The sequence below is a fragment of the Phoca vitulina genome, unplaced genomic scaffold (genome assembly GCF_004348235.1).
Source record: "Phoca vitulina isolate PV1807 unplaced genomic scaffold, GSC_HSeal_1.0 scaffold25, whole genome shotgun sequence".
In the NCBI taxonomy this organism is placed as follows: domain Eukaryota; kingdom Metazoa; phylum Chordata; class Mammalia; order Carnivora; family Phocidae; genus Phoca; species Phoca vitulina.
This window is the reverse complement of record NW_022589728.1, coordinates 40,095,749-40,101,451: the sequence shown is the minus strand read 5'-3', so window position 1 is coordinate 40,101,451 and position 5,703 is coordinate 40,095,749.

Genomic DNA, 5,703 nt, shown 5'->3' with positions numbered 1-5,703 from the left:
CTTTGTTGTTTCTGCATTTTAAGAAACATCCGAAGGAAATTCGAAATTGCACTTACCTGCCACTTTCTGCACCATCTGTTCCAGGTGATTAAAACCAATCAGCATGTAGTGTGTTTCATTTCCAATTTCTCGCTCCCTGGGAAGGCATGGGGCAGTGCATGAAGTGGATAATGTGTGCTTGGGTTTTGCTAGGAAGGGGGAAAGAAGGAGTGGGGTGGAATAAATAGGGAGAAGAAAGTTCCATGATAAGCTCTTTATAGCAGAAAAAAGCGTGTTCCTAAGAGTGGCCCCATTGTTTTCCCATTACCAGCTCCGATGGCAGCTTCTTGTCTGTTCTAAGTTAAAAAGCCCCAATACTCTCACGTCCCTGGCCCAGTGAGAAAGTGACAATTTTCTGGATGGATTAATGGAATTACAAAGCATTTTTGCTACTGTATCTGGGATCTGATTCATTGGCAAGTTGGATATAATTTGTAGGAGACTATTTGGTGTCCCCATTATGGACAATAAATCATGTATCTCCTACTGGAGTGGGGAGGGGTGGAGTAAATGATCTCTCCTCCGCCCCACCTCTGATGAAGCCAGCTGCCGTGTTGTGAGCTGCCCTATAAAGGGGCCTGTGTGGCAAGGAACGGAGGGTGGCCTCTGGCCAACAGCCAGGAAGGAGCTGAGGCCCTCTGTCCAAAAGCCCGTGAGCAACAGAATCCCACCGATGACGACGTGAACTTGGAAGTAGTTCTTCTCCAGGGGAGCTTGGAGACGGCGACCACAGCTGGTGCCATGAGTGAGCATGGTGCTGTGGAAGGTGGATCCCGGGCATCCAGCAAGCCTCACCCAGAGCCCCGACTCACAGAAACTGCAACATAACGCGTGTTGTTGTCTTCAGCCGTTAGATTTTGGAGTCTTTTATTACAGAGCCATAGACAACTAATACAGTGTGGAAAACTTAAACACACGGGAACCTTTCACCAATTCTGCCGGCTATTGAAAGGAATTTGGGAAAAGGTACATTTGTCTTGCAATCCCTGTAAGAAGTCCTAACCGAGACCAATGAGGAGGTTAGTGATAAAAATGTTTAACAAATCTGGATGGCCCCAACGCCAATCAGAGAGGCATGCTGTGGTGCTAAGGCCATGGTGCCAGGTGCCCGTTAGTCGTGAAGGGCTCCAGGCGGTTCTGGGAGAAGGGGTGGGCCAGCATACAGGTGCTTGTGAGGCTCAGGGAAGAGGTTAAGGGTCAACCGGAAAGAGTGCTTCCATATTCTAACAATCAGCACGCCCCTGTTGGTGCCTCCCTCCTGGATGTCAGCCCTTGGCCAGTTCAGAGGAGCTCATTTGAGGGGTTCTCACTGGACTCAGAAGGCACAGACTCTGGGCAGGAGTGGGGAGGTGGCAACCCTTTTATGTTCTTTCCTCTGACTTATTCAGGAGATAGCCATGGGTCCAAGGCTCCTAATGGCCACAATCAGCTGCTTTTTCCATTTGCTTATCAGTAAGCAGTCTACAACAAGCCCAGAGGCTTTCGAGAACATACCTCCCACAGCTGGAAGCCCAGCTTTTGCTCTGACACCCTTTCTCTGCTTGCAGTGCATTAGTGAATGTAATTCTGCAGTATGTAGGAACTTGGGCGAAGGCAGGCCTTTTAAACATTCAGCTGCGTGCTTGAACTGGGGAAGTCACAGCTGCTCCTCGCTTTTGATAATGCCACGGAAATTGGTAAATAAATAAATAACTAGGGCCCAGGGTTCATTTACTAAATACCCCAATACGTGCAAGCAAGCCGCATCAGGCACATCAAAGGAAAATAAAAGCATAATTTAGTAATAACATGGTCTCCTGCAGCCTCCTGCTTAACTCACGTGTTAAGTTAAAAGAGGTAAATCAGGGGTTTTGAAGCACCATTTTATACTTAGTCTTCTTTTTCTTTGTTTTTTAAAGAACAGGATCTGGGGCCACTTCCTCTGTCAGCAGGATCGGGCACATTTTCCTTCCTGTGAGAGGGGAGACTTTGAAAAAAATAATTGTTAACAATTATCCTTTATTTATCCTTCAGCTAGGGAATCTCCCCTCACGTAAGAAGTGTGCCAATATTTAAAGTGTTTGCAAGTATTTGAGGGATTTCACATCCCCCATGGCAGGGATCGGTTTTCAGTTTGGGTGAGGAAGTGACAGTGTGGAGCCCATGCTCTGACTGAGGACGGGGGCGGGGGGGTGGGGGGCAGGGACACACACACACACACACGCCTCAGGAGCAAGATAAATACAGCGTCTCCTGCGACACCTTCCAAAATGTCTGCCCATTCCCGGGGACATCCGAACCTTTGGCTCCCTGATGTCCGGGAAGACAGCAAAGGGGCAGCAATGGGAGCACCTATGGTAGAACTTTCCATTCTTATAATCAGCCACAGCTGGGGCCCCGTCACTCCCATCACATTGGACTGCTCGCTGTCCTCCAGCTTGCCAACCTCAGCTCCAGTATTGCCCTGCTCTGGCAAGCCATCCTGGGTTCATCACGCCCAAGTCTGTGGTCTGATCCCTCCCTTGGATCCCATGTTTAACACTAGCCACGCCCCTGTGCATCAGCCCCGTCATGCTCTGATTTCTCACTGCCTACCCTCTGTCTGGGTGCCAGGTCTCTTCATTTCTAGTGTACTGATTGGTTCGGTATTTTAAACTGCTCCCTCTGCACCCCCGCCCAACTGAAATGACATATTTCTGTCTATCATTGTCCTTCAGTGAATGCACCTGTCATATGGAGATACATGGGCTCCGGAGGCCGGCTACTTGGGTTCAAACGCCAACCTTCCTCTGGCAAATCTGCTAAGCCTCAGCTTCCCATGGTTAAAATGGAAATTTCTCCAAGTCACAATTTTTTCCCTTGAGATGAGAATCAGTAATCCCTAACTCACAGGGCTGTTGTAAGGATGAAATGATATAATATATATAAAATATTTCACATGCTGACTGGCCACCTAGGAAGCCCTTAGTAATTGACACGGACATAGGCAATACTACTCCATTACCACTGATGTTTCTTTTAATATTAGAGTATTTTATCCTCTTCACTAAGTTAAGTACCTGGTTACTAGGTAAGTACCATTATTATCTTCCTTGCACAGGAGGGGTTAAGTAACTTGCCCAAGCTCAGACATCTATTGAGAGAGGTTTGACTATAGATCTGAATCCAGAACCTGCCTCTAGGTTCTCTTAAAATGGTGGATGATTTTCTCTTACTATTCATTTTGGCCGAGAGCGGATGAAGTATTTATACTTCAAATGGTTTACCCAAACAAAGGGATAAACAGAGTTGAGAAGTCAACACAGGTGTAATTAGGCAGATTATCTGCTGTTGGTAGCGACTTTCCCAGATATCAACAAAATAGGCTCTGAAATAGAGTGGGTGCTGGTAGTAAACTTGAAAGCAAGCCATGCCTTGGAAGATCACGAATCACTGTTCAAGGAAAGGAGTTATAGTGTAATTAATTCAACACATGCGTAAATAGTAATTTAGGTTTAGATTTAGAGTCTATTTGATACCCATATTGGTTTGAGTGGAAATGTTTAACACTTCAACCAGTTGGAGCAACCATACCATAAAGATCACATCTATTAGGAAAACTTATCCCCGCCCCTCCGAGCCCTTCTTCCCACCTTCATGCCAGAGGTGATGCTACACTTTCACCTGAGGGGGTTACCCACTAAGTTTCATGTCTTCCACATACCTTCTTGGTAATTTGAGGTAAAGAAGGAAAACTCAGCACATTTTTTTCTTAGAACCCATCCGAAGTGATTGCTTGAGGGGTATGATGACATCCCTGGCTTGTCCTCCTGTGCAGTCTAGTGGAATGGGCATCAGGAGGCTCCTTGGGGCAAGCTGCCCTTGAGCTCAGTTTTGTCATAGAAAGCATGGAGAACTCCCAAATGCAAAATCTCTTCTCTTTCTAGATTGTGCTGGGCTACAGAAGGAATGTGCAAACTAATAGAGAATGAAGGACTAATAGAAGTAAATTGTGCATAGAGTCTTTCTGAACCAATAGGTCAACATTCCCAGTTAATGAAAAGTTGCTGCCGGATCAGAAGTTGCTTAGATCACATGTGGGACATGCAACCCAGAGGCATATATATATATATATATATATATATATATATATATATATATATATATAACTTGGTCTTATTTGTTTGGCCTGCAGATAGTTTTAAAAATAATTTGAGGGGTGCCTGGGTGGCTCAGTTGGTTAGGTGTCCGACTTTTGGTTTCAGCTCAGGTCATGATCTCAGGGTCTTGAGATCAAGCCCCATTTTGTGCTCCCTGCTAAGCAGGGAGTCTGCTTGAAGATTCTCTCCTGTGCCCCTCCCCACAGTCACAGGGTACATGTGCTCTCTCTCTCAAATAAATAAATATTTAAAAATAATTTGAATTTCTTTTTTTAAGATTTTATTTATTTATTTAAGAGAGAGAGAGAACAAGCAGGGGGAAGGGGCAGAGGCAGAGGGAGAAGCAAACTCCCCGCTGAGCAGGGAACCCAATGGGGGACTTGATCCCAGGACCCTGGGATCATGACCTGGGCCAAAGGCAGGTGCTCAACCGACTGAGCCACTCAAGTGCCCAATAATTTGAATTTCATTGCTGATATTTATAAATCAGGAGATTTATATGAAAACTTAGATTTCTGCTTTCACTTGAAAAATAGGAGATTTTGGTGTGGGTGGACCTCTATATTTCCATGGACAATAATTAGCTGGGCTGAGTAGTGGCTACCCCTTAGAGGCAGGCTCCCAGTTCCTTCTTGTCCTACTGTCTCCCTCTTCTCAGGATTAGTGCATTTGCTACTGATCTTGGCATTAACTTTATTGTTTTCCTTATACTATATTATTTTTCTTGTACTTGACCCACTTGCATTACTGTAGGCTTAATTTGTGACCTCTGTGCTAGAGAAATACCAAATACATATCTTTCGGAAGTTTAGAGTCCGCATATCTAGCTTAGAAGGAGATCCGATCTATGAGGGTTACTTACTTGTTCTACCCAATGTGGGTTCCAGAAAAGTGACTGTGAAGGCCATTTGGGTCTATCCAGTTCAGGTATCTCTCCTGAACACTTGAAAGGGTTCTTTTAGAGGCGCCTGGGTGGCTCAGTTGGTTAAGTGTCTGCTTTCGGCTCAGGTCATGATCCCAGGGTCCTGGGATTGAGCCCCACATCGGGCTCCCTGCTTGGCAGGGAGTCTGCTTCTCCCTCTGCCTCTGCCCCTCCCCTTGCTTCTGCTCGCTCTCTTTCTGTCAAGTAAATAAATAAAATCTTTAAAAAAAAATCCTAAAAAAAAAAGGGTTCTTTTAATTTAGGAATTTATGAGGACAACTGTATATGTGAGTGGAGAATACTGAACATGGTACACTGAATGTACCATCTGAATATTTATCTATAATACCTACCACTGCTCTGTGCCTTATATTATACTAAGCACATCATTAATTCCTCATAATATCCCTATGATAATACTGTGATAACTGATAATATTAATATTGGGTAGAACTCAATATTAGCCAACCTTTTATAGATGAGGAGACTGAGGGGACTGATAGCATTAGCAGTTGCCCGCATGGCTCAATGGGCAAGTCCGAGCCGGGGATTCCAGACCAGCAGTCAGACTCAGAACTTTCTTTCTTTCTTTCTTTCTTTCTTTCTTTCTTTCTTTCTTTCTTT